The following is a 14,173-nucleotide window of genomic DNA, read 5'->3' on the forward strand; positions in this document are numbered from 1 at the left end:
TTGATCCGACTAATGGCTGTGTGGGCCACTCGTCAAATCCAGGGCAATAAAACCAGGCCTCCAACCACAAGCTCTTTTAATTTTTCCCTTCCGTAATACACCCGCAGGGGTAAATTATCTCAGATATCTCATTTGCCACTAATGCTATTGGATGCAGATCTCACCATGCAAGATAAGTGATACATCTTATCTAATTAAGACTTTTTTTTATACCTGTTTAGCTCTCTTTTATTTTTAATAGTCTTTGAGGTCCTCCTTTTTTCAATTAGATTTCCACTGTTTTAATGTGGAATAGGCCTTTCGCCTGTTTACAAAACTTGAAAAAAATCTGTTGTATATAGCATAAGGTGAACTTTAGGATTAGGTGTGTCTAACTGCTTTTTTTCTTCACCATGTTTAGGTTCGACCCTGTATGCCATGTGCCCATGCCATAGTGTTTATGGAACAAGAAAAGGAAAATAACTTCCACAAAGGTGCAAAGTTCAGTCACAAAGGCCCCCTTCCCTGACACGCATGACCTGTTTTTGGTGTGCCTGGAGGGCTAGAACCGCTATCTAATGATTGCTGTATCTGTAAAGCTTTTGATTCTGTTGCATTGTCAGACTGCAAAAATAAATTTATTATTATTGGGCTGCTGCCTCTGTAGAATGAGGCTGACCCCCATCTCCCAACAGAGATTGAGAGAGATTAAAAAGGAAAAAAATCCAATGCTGATGCTGCCTCGTTGTCTTCCAAGTCTGCTGGACTAGAGCTGGATCTGAAAGCACCAATTTCAACACCAGCAAAAGTTTTGTCCTCCGATCCCTCTACTTCTGAGTTGATTGTCATACCAGACAGGTCCTCAGAGAAAATGATCCAGACTTTGTCTGAGAGGGAACAGTCTTATTTTCCATGTTGGACTCCATCCTTTTTCAATTCACTTTGTCTGGAACTTCAAGAATTCTTCAGAGTTTGATTAGAATCATGTGATGTGAGCTTTCATAAAGGAGTAGTTTGAGATGTGTCCATCTGATGTTGTTACTCTTCATTTCATTCATCATTGATGGGTTTCGGTTCCATCCTCGGAACCGATTCAGCCTAATACCAAGCACACGCCAGCCAAAAACTCTTGGCCTAAGCTTTTACTTATAATACCCTTCTCCCTATTACCTCAGATCTTGTTTGCCGCATAGCCGTAAAGCTGCATTCAAGCCAGCTCTCAGCTAAGTCTTTGATTTTTGATATTTTGGTTAAATAATTTTTTTTTTTGGAAAGTGTGATATGTTATTCTGCTTTATTTTTTTTCGTACCTATCGCTAAGTTTTTTCAACCTGTTTTCCAACTTTCCTGTCAACTACCTGTTGGTAATCTTTGTACCATTGCTGGTACACTCCCTTCTCTGTACCCACTGTGGTAATCTTCCAGTACCGTTGTTGGTATTTTTCTCTGTGATTTTTGTAACTAAGCTGTGGTTGTTATATTATTTTTGTTGTGGCCTGAGTTTTTTTTCCTAAGACAAAACAACAACTGTACTGTTTGTGTTGGTGTTAACATGTCTGAAAAAAAGGGCACTTCAGGCTTCAAACAATGCTTGAAGTGTGGGAGAAAAATGCCGAATAGTGACACTCATGATGACAGTGTTTATTATTTGGGTGTGCCTCATCTCTCTGTACAACCGCCTTGCTCTATTTGTCAGGGTTTTAGTTTACATACCATGAATGAACGTAGGAATAAACTGATTTTAAATGGCCTTTTTAAATTGCCCTTTTCAGAGGTTCTCTCAACGTCAAAGGGTTCACGCCCTCCTAGAAAAGAAAGAGGCCACATTCTGTTCCCTCCTCACCCTCTGGTGAGAAGGAAAGACCGCCGAAACCCAAACGTCCAAAACGTTCTGCTCCGGATCAGAAGCCTGCTTCTTTGCACCGATTTCGGTACCATCTAATTTAGTTGCGTTGGCAGCACCTTTGTTGGCACCAACAACATCTAAGGCACCAACTATGATTAAAACTACGATTTTGACCTCTACTCTGATACTGGCACTGAGCCTTCCCACAGTTCCACTAGCTCAGGTGGACACTACATTTCCTTTGTATTTCACTGTTGCAGTCATTACATTTGGGTTATCTGCTTGCAGTAGCCCTAAGTCGGCCTGATTAACTACGTTGGTTGCTGTCTCTTCTTCCCTGACGTCAGGTCATCAGGGGTATAAAACATGCAGCCGACGTCATTACATCAGTCTTTCTTGCCGTGCGGTGCCCAAAGCAGAAGCAGTTCGCAAGTGCCGGTCGGTCGACTCCTGAAATTTTTGTTTTCGAGTTTCAGAACCGAAGTCTTCAACTAAAAGCTAAGTATCCCGTTGGGGAAACTTTTTCTTGCTCTAATCCGATGTCAGTAAAAGTAAATAATTGCATTTCTTGTGGAAAGCAAATACCTCACAAAGATTTTCATTCATACTGTATTCCTTGCCTAGGCCCTGACCACGATGTATCTCGCTGTCGGTTTTGTGCCTTATTTAAACCAAAAACTATCTGTCGTTGGTATATTTGCGCTTCTAAATATTTTGGTGCTCGGTTCAATTATCCTGATAGGTCTTCGGTAAGCCATTCGACTACTGACATTCCGAAAAAACGCAAAGATAAAGACAGAGACAGGCCACCCAGTTCGCTGGTACTCAGTGAGGCGCTTTCGCAGCCCCTGATACCCGCTACTTCAGATTTGCAGGCCTCTACTGAGACCCATTCGGAGTCCGGTATGCCACGAGATGCTTCAACTGTGGAACCTGTGGATGTTCATCGTGTTTCACTGTTGCAGTCATTACTCTTGGGTTATCCTGCTGGCAGGCTACCCTCAGTCGGCCAGAATTCCAAAGTCTAGGTCCGGCGTCGGTTGCTGTCGCCTCTTCCCTGACATCAGTGCGCCAGGGGTATAAAAGATGCAGTCGACGCCATTTTCTTCAGTCTTTCTTGCCGCGCGGTGCCCGAAGCAAAAGCAGTTCGCAAGTGCCGGTCGGCCGACTCCTGATATTTTGAAATCCGAATTTCAGAACCGAAGTCTTCATTAAAGCTAAGTACCCCGTTAGGGAAACTATTTTCTTGCTCCAGACCGATGTCAGAAAAAGTTAACAATTGTATTTCTTGTGGGAAGCAAATACCTCATAAGGATTTTCACTCTTACTGTATTCCTTGCCTAGGCCCTGATCACAACGTTGCTAGCTGTCGGTTTTGTGCTAGATTTAACCAACTCAGTATTAAGCGTCAGTTCGATTTTGCATTTCATTACTTTGGCCAAAGATTTAATTATATAATGCCATCGGAACAACCGACAAATGGAGTTTACAAAAAACGCAAGGACAAGGAAAAGGATAGGCATCCGAGGTCCAAAACCGACGACGAGGCCTCTGCTAGGCCAGTCGCCGGTTCTCAGTGAGGCGCTTTCGCAGCCCCTGGTGCCCACTACCTCAGAGCCACAGGCTGCTTCCGACTCTCATGTGGAGCCAACTGGGCCTCTGGATACTCAAGGTATTGGACACTCGGAAATCATTCCCTCAGATGGGTCCGGAGCCGCTGAGCAGGCATCGGCTTCTGAGGGTGTCTTCAGACCTACACAACTATATATTAAGCCATCTTCAGCTTCAAAGACAAAGACTAAAGCAGCTTTAAAGACAAACAAGTACAGCATTCTCCTACTCAGACTTCCATGCCTAAAAAACAGATGCTCAAAATCGCCAAAGACCTAATTACTTTGATCAGGGGCTCCTATCCCCCTCCTGATAAGAGGCCTAGGCAAGAGACAGAGTATGATTCTTCTGATCAGGTTTCTATTTCCTCTGATTCCTCTTCTGAACAGGATTATTCCATGCTTCCCTATGAGGATTCTGATGCTGAAGAATCCATTCCTTCAGCCTCTCCTCCTGAGGATTATTCTTTTGGGGAAACCCTGCATACCATGAGGGAGCATTTCCACTGGGAGAGCCAAGATTATTCTGAATCTAAGAAAAGGCTCAGAGACTTTCTGCTACTTCCTCAGCACAGACCCCTTGCTATTCCACCTGTTCTAGACATTGTGGATGATGTATTTTCAGAGTCCGGCCTGTCCCCTGACTCTTTACCCCCTGCACCTGCTAAGCCAGACAGATACTACAGGGTCCCAGATTCTCATATATTCCTATATAAAAACACCGCTGCTGACCCAGAAACTATATCTCAGGGTCCCAAAGAAGTTAAAGCTTCCACTGCAAAAAACCCTGTCCCCTCTGATAGGGATTCTAGGGCTCTAGACAGATGGGGGAAAAAAGTTTACACTTCTGCTAACTTGGCTGTAAGGGCTTTAAATTGTCAGTTTCATATGCTTAAATATCAGAAATATTTAATGTCACTGCTTAAACAGAAATTGTTGACAAATACTGAATGTTCAGAGAATAAGGAATTGCAGGATTTATTGCATGCAGCTGAACAAGTGGGAAAGCATACTTTGCAATGTGGTTATGATTCACTGGAGGCGTCTTGCAGGGCCGCTGGTACAGGTTCTGTTATTAGAAGGTATGCTTGGTTAAAGGAACAGAATCTGCCTGATCATGTTAAAGCAAAATTATTAGATGCACCATTACAGCATGATATTTTGTTTGGTACTAAAGCAGAAGAGGTGTTGAAGAAAATGGAGGATAAAGCAAAATCCATACAGACAGTCAAGGATTTCTTACAGGTACAGCCACCCAGGTTTAGCAGGAACTGGCCTTCTAAAAATTGGTCCTTTCCAGTGTCAGACAGACCACAAAGAGGCAGATACAGGCGTCCCAGAGGCAGATCTCAGCTCCAAGGCTCATACAGGCCTAAACAATGGGGTGCTCCTACCTCCAAAAGCGGAAAAGACAAATCACAACCTTACAGGAAACAGTCCCAATGACTTTCCTCTGCCATATCCAAGCACTTTTCTTTTGGCAGCCCCCTTAGGGGGAAAACTAGCACTTTTGTCATCAAATTGGCAAATGGTTACCCAAGACAAATGGGTCCTGAACATTGTGTCCCGAGGCTACAGGTTCCATTTTCACACCCTGCCACACAATCAATGGGCAGAGGCACAAAAACAAATTACAGCCCTCATGAACATGAGGGCCATTCAGCAAGTACCACAACAAGAGCAGGGGCAAGGATTTTACTCCAGACTTTTCCTAGTGCCCAGAAAGGACAAAACCTGAAGACCAATACTGGACCTGTCTATACTAAATACGTTTCTGGAAGTTCCAAAATTCAAGATGTTGACTCTACAGCAGCTACTGCCCATGCTGGGCAAGAAGGCTTGGCTCGTAACTTTGGACCTAAAAGAGGCATACCTGCATGTCCCAATCAGACAATCTTGCAGAAGATACCTCAGATTCATAGCTGGCTCAATGCATTGCCAATTCTCTGCACTGCCCTTTGGCTTATCTACTGTGCCCAGGGTCTTCACAAAATGTCTGGCACCAGTAATTGCGTTTTGCAGACAAAGAGGAATTCAAATATATCCCTACTTGGACGACTGCCTAATTCAAGCAGAGAACAAAGACATTCTTGTAAAGCATCTGGCATTTGTAAAAAGATTACTAATTGTCCTAGGGTACACAGTAAACGAAAATAAATCAAAACTAGTGCCCTCTCAAGAGATAATATTCCTGGGTGCAAACTTAAATACAACTGCCCAGATGGCTTATCTCACGCCAGACAAACAAAAGCAACTGACTTCTTACTTCAAGAAATTGGCAACAAAAACCCACTTATCTGCAAGGAAAATCCTGCAGGCCTTGGGTTTCATGGCATCCTGCATTCTACTAATTCCATATGCCAGACTGCATATGAGGAAACTACAATGGTATCTAAAAAGTGTTTGGACTCAGTATTGCCACAGCCTGGAGACAGTAATTGCACTCATTCCCTGCCTGCAACAGGAGTTTCGATTGTGGGCAGAGGCCTGTCACCACAACAAGGGTCTGCCATTCAGTTTACCCACAGCCAGTCAGACACTAACAACGGATGTGTCAGATTATGCCTGGGGGGCCCGTATGGCAGGAAAATGTATTCAGGGCACATGGCCTGCAAACCAGATACATCTTCACATCAATCAAAAAGAGATGCTAGCTGTTCAAAATACCCTGATAGCTTTCAAGGACCTGCTTCATCCAGGACAGCTACTGATAAAGACAGACAATACTACAGTCACGTGGTACACATTTCCTACCCCCTCTGTAGACAAGCAATGACCTTATGGGACACAGCATTGACTTTTCAAGTTCACCTGCAAGCACAGTTCCTGCCAGGAAAAACAAATACTCTGGCACACGCACTAAGCAGAAACCTCATGGATCCCCACGAATGGAAACTGGATCCACAAGTCTTCAGCATGATAACAAGGAAATGAGGATGCCCAGACATAGATCTATTTGCCTTCCCTCACAACTGCCAATTGCAGAGATTTTGCACAAGGATTTATCACAAGCAAGCATGGAAAGTGGACGCCCTATCCTTCAGCTGGAAAAATCTAACAGTATCTGCCTTTCCTCCACTGCCTCTCCTTCCCAGGGTACTCCTAAAGGTCAGACAAGAGAAGCCAAAAATTATACTGATTGCACCAGACTGGCCGCACCAGCACTGGTAACCCAATCCTAAAGAGCTAGTCTCAAGGTCCAGCATGGATATTGCCTCAAACGTCTCACTTGCTGACCCAACAAAACAATCGGATCCTGCACAGCCAACTCAGGACCTTAAATCTGGCAGCATGGCGGATAATGTAGCCATTCAGAATACTCCTCTTTCAAAAGCTGTTATGAATGTTATCTTGGAGGCCAGGAGGCCCAGTACCAGAAAATCTTACGCAGACAAATGGAAGAGGTTCTGTGCTTGGAACAAGGCATTGACACGTGTGTACCAAATATCCCTCAGATTTTACAATACCGAACTGAGATGCTGAGCAAAGACCTTTCTTTCTCATCAATTAAGATTCATGCCTCTGCCATTTCAGGCCATTACAATACGGAACCACCTATCTTTTCTCATCGTTTAATAAGGCAGTACCTAAGGAGGGCCAAAAACATTAGGCCTCCAAGGAGAGCACCAATTCCGGCCTGGGACCTCAATTATGTTTTGGAAAAACTCACACTGCCTCCTTTTGAGCCAGCATCAACAGCATATATAAAATTCTTATCCTGGAAAACAGCTCTGCTCCTAGCAATAACGTCTGCAAGACTAGTCTTGGAGTTACAAGCACTCATGGCTGTGGAAACTTTTAGCATTTTTCATCCAGACAGGGTTTCTCTGAGGACAAACCCTACATTTATGCCTAAGGTGGTGTCCAGTGTGGCCCTCAACCAAACTATTCACTTGCCTACCTTTTATCCGAATCCACAGAACAAGGGTGAGAAAATTCTGCATTCTTTGGACATACACAGGCAGTTACGCTTCTACTTGGACAGAACTAAAGCTTTCAGAAAGACTGAGCAACTTTGTGTCATATGCTGCAGGATCACAAGGAAAGGCTATCTCAAAACAGACTATTTCCAAATGGATAGGCCATTGCATCTGTTTCTGCTATTTTCAGCATGGCAAATCAGTGCCTAAGGGCATTAGGCCTCATTCCACCAGAGCAGCAGCCACTTCAGCAGCCTTCCTCAGAGGAGTACCAACCAAAGATATCGTAGAGGCTGCAACTTGGAGTTCAGTGCACACTTTCACAAAGCACTACCACTTACCTCTTTAAGTCCAGAGCAGGCTTTGTCACTGCAGTTCTGCAGGGCCTCATAGCCTCTCCTAATCCTATTTAGCCCAGCCACCCATCCTCATCTTTGGGATTCAACCCAAGAGTAATGACTGCAACAGTGAAACACGATGAACATAGTACAGTTGTGTACCCACCATAAATGTAGATGTTCGAGTGTATTCACTGTTGCAGTCCAGGTTACCCACCCACCATTCCCCTTTTCTTTGCTGGGACTTATCTGCACTTCTCTATCCTATACAACCTATGTGGTGTATTTGCTTGTAGATGAAGGAAATGTTATTTTTGTGCATGCATTTTTATTGGCATATTTTTTCAGCCTACCAATTTGGGGGCACCTGACATCTGGGTCAAGAAAAACTGAAGAAAATGGCGTCGGCTGCATCTTTTATACCCCTGGCACACTGATGTCAGGGAAGGGGCAACAGCAACCGACGCCGGACCTAGACTTTGGAATTCTGGCTGACTGAGGGTAGCCTGCCAGCAGGATAACCCAAGAGTAATGACTGCAACAGTGAATACACTCAAACGTCTACATTTATGGTAGGTACACAACTGTATGCAACTGTACCATGTCTCTACCTTGGATGGGTCCGGAGCCACTGTGCAGGCACTGGCTTCTGAGGGGGTATTCAGGCCTACTGACTTGCATATTAAACCAACGTCATCTTCTTCTTCAAGGCCTAAAACTCGAACTATGCCTAGAAAACTGACGCCCAGACCGCATGGTCAGGCCTCTATACCTAAAAAATGAATGATAAGAATGACTGAAGATCTTATTACTTTAATCAGGTGAAGCCAACCTTACCTAGGACTGAGTTTGCTTATGATACTTCTGACCAGGATTCTGAAATTTCTGTTTCCTCTGATGACCAGGATTTACCCTTATCTACCTATGAGGATTCTGATGCTGAGGACTCTATTCCCTCTGCTTCCCCCCCAGAGGATTTCTCTTTTGGTGAAACCTTGCATACTCTCAGGGAGCATTTTCGTTGGGAAAGTCAGGATTTCTCTGATTCTAAAAAAGAGGCGTAGGGATTTCTTACTCCTGCCCCAGCACAGGCCTTTAGCTATACCTCCTGTACTGGACATTGTTGATGATGCCTTTTCAGAATCTGACATGGCCCCTGACTCTACCTCCTGCTTCCGGAAAACCTGATGGATATTACAGGGTTCCTGACTCTCACAAGTTCCTTTTCAAAAATCCTACTGCGGATCCTGAGACCGTTTCACAGGGACCCAAGGGCATTAAAGCTACTACTGCCAAAAATCCTACCCCCTCTGATAGAGACTCCAGGGCTCTGGATAGATGGGGTAAGAAGGTATACACTTCTGAAACTTTGGCCATTAGGGCCTTGAATTGCCAGTTTCATATGTTAAAGTATCAGCTGCATGTTATTGGATTGCTTAAACAGAAAATTATAGTTTCCTGATTGTGCTGAAAATAAGTATTTACAGGATTTAATGCATTCTGCTGAACAAGTTGGTAAACATACATTGCAGTGTGGTTTTGATTCACTAGAGGCATGTTGCAGGGCTGTGCTAACTGGGTCTGTACTTAGAAGGCATGCTTGGCTTAAGGAGCAATCTTTGCCAGATCATGTTAAAGTGAAATTACTGGATGCTTCCTTAAATCAGGACTGCCTGTTTGGCAACAGGGCAGAAGAAGTTCTTAGAAAGATGGAGGAAAAAGCTAAAACTATGCAAACTGTTAAAGATTTTTTACAAGTACAGCCTCCAAGATTTAGTAGGCATTGGCCTTCTAAGAAATGGTACTTTCCTGCCTCTTCCAGACCTTGTAAGTCCAAATCCAGATCCAGCAGAGCACCCAGGCTTCAGTTCCAGGGGACGCACAGGACTAAGCAGTGGGGGGCCTCCACTTCCAAATCTGGGAGTAATAAAACTCCCCCCTGTGGTAAACTCTCTCTCTGACTTCTTTTTAAAACTTCCAAGCACTTAGCAACTGACTGCCCCTTTGGGGGGAAATATTGAACTTCATGCAAAGAACTGGGGACTAATAACCTAGGACAAATGGGTTTTAAATATAGTGTCCCAAGGATACAGATTTCACTTCCACACGTTACCAACTCCAAGCTGTTGGCTGGATCTACCTCCAAATTTGTGGGCAGAGGCCCAAAAGCTAGTACTCTCTCTCTTAAGCATAGGGGCTATTCAGATGGTACCAGAAGAAGAAAAGGGACAAGGTTTCTACTCGAGATTTTTCCCGGTACCCAGAAAAGACAATTCATGACGTCCTATCCTGGACCTGTCTACTCTAAACACCTTTTTGGTGATTCCAAAATTCAAGATGCTGACTCTTCACCAGTTGCTTCCTATGCTAAGCAAAGATACCTGGTTGGCAACACTAAATTGCACATCCCAATCAGGGAATCTTGCAGAAGATACTTACGCTTCAAAGCAGGCTACACACACCATCAGTTCTCTACACTGCCCTTTGGCTTATCTACTGCGCCCAGGGTATTCACAAAGTGCCTAGCTCCAGTCATTGCATTTTGCAGGTAATGATATATTCAGATATACCAATACCTGGACGATTGTCTAATTCAGGCAGAAAACCAGGACATCTGGGTTTTGTACAAAGGGTGCTAACCTGTCTGGGGTACATCATAAACGAAAAGACATCACACCTGGTACCCTGTTAATAAATTATATTCCTGGGAGCAAACTTGAATACAACTTCCCAGATAGCTTTCCTCACGCCAGAGAAACAAATCCACTTGACAACCTACTTCAAACAAGTGGCCACAATAACCCTGCTATCTGCAAGGCAAATACTACAAGCCTTGGGGTTCATGGCCTCCTGCATTCTTCTAATTCCATATGCAAGTCTGCATATGAGGAAACTACAGTGGTATCTAAAAAGCCTATGGTGTCAACATTCTCAGGATTTAGAAGCAATGATTCCTATCATTCCTTGTCTTGCGCCTAGAGTCCCTTTGGTGGGCAGAGGCCTGCCACCAAAACAAAGGACTACCATTCACACTAACCCCTGCCGCCCAAACCCTAACAGACGCATCATACTATGCATGTGGGGGGCACACCTGGCAGGGAAGTGCATTCAGGGCAAATGGAACCCAATTCAAATGCACCTTCATATCAATCATAAAGAAATGTTAGCTGTACAGAATGCCCTGACAGCCTTCGAAGACCACATTCTTCCAGGACAATTAATGGTAAAGACGGACAACACCACTGTTATGCGGTACATAAACAAGCGGGGGGGGGGGTACACATTCTTACCCCTCTGCAGACTAGCCATGGCATTGTGGAACACAGCCTTGAGCTACCAGGTGCATCTACAAAGCTCATTTCCTGCCAGGAAAACTAAATACACGGGCAGACAGACTAAGCAGAAACCTCATGGACCCACACGAGTAGAAACTGGAACCAAGGATTTTCAGCATGTTGACAAGCAAATGGGGGAGCCTAGATATAGACCTGTTTGCCTACCCCCAGAACTATCAATTGGAAAAATTTTGCGCAAGGACTCCGCACAGGCAAGCGTGGAAGGTGGATGCTTGTCCTTCAGCGTGAAAAACCTATCAGTTTATGCCTTTCCTCCTCTGCCTCTGCTCTCCAAAGTACAACTAAAGATCAAACAAAACAAACCAAGGATGATTTTGATTGCACCAGCCTGGCCATGCCAACACTGGTACCCCCTCCTGCACAGTATGTCACTTTTGGCCCCATGGCACCTGCCTCAGACTCCTACCCTGCCGTCTCAGCAGGAGAACCAGATTCCACACACTCAGCTTCAAACACTGAACCTAGCAGCCTGCCTAACTACCTAAGCTCTCCTTTACCATCCCTCAGTAAACCAGTGGTGGATGTTATTTTCAGAGGCAAAGGGGCCTAGTTCTAGAAAATCTTATGCTGAAAAATGGAAAAGATTTTGTGCCTGGAACCAATCTCAAGGGATGAGCACAGCAGTGCCCAATTTACCTCAGATTTTACAATACTTAACTGAGATGCTTCACAAGGGCCTGTCTTTTTCCTCAATAAAAATTCACGCCTCAGCCATTTCATCTCATTATAACACAGAACCTCCCCTCTTCTCTCATCCACTGCTCGAGCAGTTCCTCAGAGGGGCCAAAAATTTAAGACTTCCCAGGAGAGCTCCATCTCCAGCCTGGGACCTTAACTTTGTATTGGAGAAACTAACCCTTCCTCCTTTCGAGCCAGCTGCTACTGCAGATTTAAAATTCCTTTCTTGGAAAACAGCTTCCCTTTTAGCCATCACTTCAGCAAGAAGGGTATCTGAATTACAGACCTTTATGGCAGTGGAGCCTTTCATCATCTTTCATGCGGACAGGGTGTCCCTCAGGGCCAGTCCCTCTTTCATGCCAAAGGTGATATCCAGTGTGGCCTTTAATCAGTCCATTCATTTGCCAACCATCTTTCCTAATCCACAGAACAAAGGGGAACGGATTGCACTCCTTAGGTGTGCACAGACAACTTGACTACTTGTACAGGACTAATCCTCAAAGGAAATCTGAACAACTTCTGGTGGCAGTTGCTGCAGGGACAGAGCGGAAGGCTATTTCAAAGCAAAACCTTCCCAAATGGATAGGCCATTGCATTCATTTCTGCTATAAGCACCATGGAAAACCTATCCCACGGGATCAGACCCCACTCAACCAGGGCTGCATCTACCTCTACAGCCTTTCTCACAGGCGTACCTACCAGGGACATCCTAGAAGCTGCTACCTGGAGTTCTGTACATACTTTCACCAAGCATTACCATTTGCCAATTTTCTCTAAATCCAGAGCTGGCTTTACCACTGCAGTTTTGTAGGGCCTTATAGCTGGTCCTAATGCTATCTAAATTCCTCCTCCCATCCTTAGCTTTGGGAATCTACCCAAATGCAATGACTGCAACAGTGAAACACGAAGAACATAGTACAGTTGTGTATACTTACGATAAATATAGATGTTCGAGTGTATTCACTGTCACAGTCCTGGTTACCCTCCCTCCAGCCCCATCTTTTTTTGGCTATACCTCTTCTCTCCTTTTCAATGCTTAAATGCTTTTTGGTGTATTTGATTTTTTGTTTGAGGTATAACCTTGTATATTTATAGATTTAATTGCTTCCCGTTGGGGGGCACCTGACATCTGAGACAAGAAAATTGATGTAATGATGTCGGCTGCATGTTTTATACCCCTGACAACCTGACGTCACAGAAAAAGAGACAGCAACCGATGTAGAACCCAAGACTTTGTTAATCAGGCCGACTGAGGGCTACTGCAAGCAGTTAACCCAAATGTAATGACTGCAACAGTGAATGCACTCGAACATCTACATTTATGGTAAGTGTACACAACTGTACTTTCCTCTATCATCTCAAAATTGGAGATGGTGGTGCCGTTAGACATTCAAGCAGGGACCCAAAATTCCCCGTCTGTGGACCCCTTCTTGGGACAAGTTTATAGTCCCTTCCTAGAGCATCCAGAGTCCCCTTTGGGGATATCCACTAGATCCACCAGGAGCCTCACCAAACTAGATGTGGTGCGCCTTGTGGACCTGCTGCTGACAGCTAGGGGGATTCCTTCTGATTCAAAAACCCAATCCCTTCTAGGACTTGGGTTTTCTGCTTCACGGACTCCATCTTACACTACCCTCTGCTCCAACGCCTCTCTCAGCACCCTTGGCTTCAGTGCCAATAGTGGATCTCACTTTGCCCCCAGAGCCAACCCTTTGGCCTTCAGTTCCGTTGAAACCAGGTCTTCCTCAGTCCCGGGATTGGACTACAGGCTCCTCAGTTCCAAGTTAGGCATTGACCCTGTCTACAGTGCTGTCCACGGTGCCAGGAGCCCTGTTGGTACCGATCCAGGTTGAGCCTCCACTCCTGGGTGCAGGCTGAATGGAGTGGGGTGTGACACCAGTTCCAAGGTTGTCCTTCTCGGTTACGGGCTCCCACTCTTCTTCGGGCAACCCTGCCTTCCATGCGATGGAGAGGGCTCTTGCCTCTGTAGGCAAGCCTTGGCGTCGGAACCACCATATCCTGCCCCTGAGCGGCAGCTGTCACAGGCCACCATCCCGGATGGACCACGAGTGTCACAGGAGACCTTATTGCAGGGTGCCTTTTCCTCCAGGTCCTCAGAAGCTCCCACTGAGGAAGTTCCTAGGATGAAATTGTGCAAGAGGAAGCATGTGGACTCCCCTGAGTAGTCCCACATGGAGGATACGGATTACGATGAAGGGGTACGGTCCCCACTATCACTCCCTGAAGATGTCTCCTTCGGAGACATCCGTGAGATCTTGGAGCAGAGGGGTGATTGGAAGCCCAAAAACCCTTACTCCAAGGAATCCGTTTTTCTGCAGGCTTTTTGTGCTTGACCATCTACATTTTGAGTGACCCTGCCTGTAGAAGAGCATGTTCAGCTTGTGGTGCAGTGCACCTGGAAGAACCCTGACGCTGTTGAAGCAAT

Source organism: Protopterus annectens, chromosome 1.part0 (genome assembly GCF_019279795.1).
Source record: "Protopterus annectens isolate FY-2018-M chromosome 1.part0, PAN1.0, whole genome shotgun sequence".
NCBI lineage: Eukaryota > Metazoa > Chordata > Ceratodontiformes > Protopteridae > Protopterus > Protopterus annectens.